The following is a 1,889-nucleotide window of genomic DNA, read 5'->3' as shown; positions in this document are numbered from 1 at the left end:
AGACTGAATCATGCCACGAAGAGGCAAATCACCCCGGACTTGAACTGCATGTGAGAAAATCATTGGATTCCAGCGTGGGAGAGAAACTGACCTCCATCCCGGGAAGCCTGAGAGAAAAAGACAAGAACAAGGTTTGTTCAGGAAACCGTTGGAGAAGGCAGGAAGTATGCGATACATTTTAGAAAGATTTCTCGCCCAAATGGTTTCGCTGTCGTTTTTGTATTTAAATGAGTAAAGGGAAGGGGGGCGGGGGAGATGTTTTACTTTTTAAGCAGTTAAAAAAAAAAAAAACTGTAACAGAAAAAAGAGACTCAGATCCAGAAGTCATTTAAATATGCCACATGTTCCTTACCATGCAGGATACGGGAGACGTTACCGGATTTCAAACAAAGCATGAAAATCTCTTTAGAAATGTCATGTTCTGCAAATACCACTATAACAGCGATAACGTGATTCCCGAAGGAGAGAGACACACACAGAGGCAGAGAGATACAGAAAGAGAGAGACCACTAACTCTTCGACATGTCATCTTTCTTGCCATTTTTCCCCCCAGCCACCTATCCACATTCCAGGATCCTAAATTGCTTCCAATTTTACTAATTATCCAAAACCAATTTTTAAAAAAGAAACAAACAAAAAGCTCTTTCCTTTTGCCTTGTTGCATCCGAGAGAGCAAGATGGATCAGCAGCAGTTCTACGGGAGCCCTCCGAGGAAACTGGGCCGGGGTCCTCGGTCTTGCCGCTTCAGCTCAAACCGCACCCCCCCACCCCCAGCCACTCCCCACCCCGGGTCTGATCCGCAAAGAAGGCCTCAATGTGTGCCACCAGTGTGTCAGTCAGCACTCGAGGGATACAGGCTTCAGCAAACTGGATTAGGTGACCTTCCTTGAACGGGTCATTCAGGGTCCCTACCTCAACTGCAGATACCCAGCATAGCTACCTTAATGCGGGCTCTTCGTGGATAAAATAAAAATACTTCAATTATGAGTGCTTTAAAGAAAAGAGAGAGAAAGAAAGAAGCAGCCCAAAATGGAGTCATTGGCAACCCCCCCCCCCATGGCAAACCCATACTTCGTAAATTTCACCTTCTGCAGGAAAGAGCCCTTTTAAGTCAGATTGAAACTGATTGGCATCTCATTGGAGTCCTCTGCAGAATAAAAACACTCCTATTCCCTCCCCCCCCCACCAAACAAGAAGTAACAATCCTTTCTTTTCTTTTGCTAATAACTTTAGGCCCCACCCTCCTTCCTGTGAAAACCTTCCAGTCCATACACCTCCTCGAGTCTCTCTCTCCACTACTTGTTAGCTGGGATACGGCTCCATTCGGGAATCACTAACTCACTGATCTCTTTTTATTTTTTAATGTAAACTCTACATCCGGCTTGGGGGTTGAACTCCGAGGCCCTGAGTCGGAGGGTCCACTTGACTGAGCCAGCCATGCGTCTCCAGATCTTTAAATTCCCTCGGTTGAATTTTGGGTTTTAACACAATACTGTAATAAACATCTGTATCTATGTAGGTAGATGTATATAGCTATTACGTTCTTTTACGGTTCTGAATTACTATCACAGGATAAATTCCCCAAAATGGAATTCGAAATCTATCTAAAGTTAGCCCTGTATCTGAAACGTGACTTGCTTTACAGGTGGGCTTACCGCTAATCAAGACCTCCCACCCCCCAGATTAGCCTCAACCTAACCTTCCACTTGGAGCCGGCATCCTCACACTGCTCTAAGCGGCCCAAGAACCCGGGGCCCCTGAGTGGCTAGGTCGGTTGAGCCTCGGACTTCAGCTCAGGTCACGATCTCAGGCAGGGTTTGGGAGTTTGGCCCCACTTTGGTCTAGCCGCTGACCTTGGGCTTGCTGCTGACAGCACAGAGGCTGCTGCC

The 1,889-nt window shown here is 46.6% G+C and overlaps 1 pseudogene; it reads left to right on the top strand.

Annotated features, from left to right (window-relative positions):
- The first annotated feature begins 677 nt into the window (after nucleotides 1-677).
- Nucleotides 678-876, top strand: LOC120232885 (annotated as a pseudogene).
- The last annotated feature ends 1,013 nt before the right edge of the window (nucleotides 877-1,889 follow it).

The sequence above is a fragment of the Hyaena hyaena genome, unplaced genomic scaffold (assembly GCF_003009895.1).
Source record: "Hyaena hyaena isolate Hyena2069 unplaced genomic scaffold, ASM300989v1 scaffold_80, whole genome shotgun sequence".
Lineage (NCBI taxonomy): Eukaryota > Metazoa > Chordata > Mammalia > Carnivora > Hyaenidae > Hyaena > Hyaena hyaena.
The sequence above is the reverse complement of the archived record's forward strand: the minus strand, read 5'-3'. Positions and strand labels throughout refer to the sequence as shown.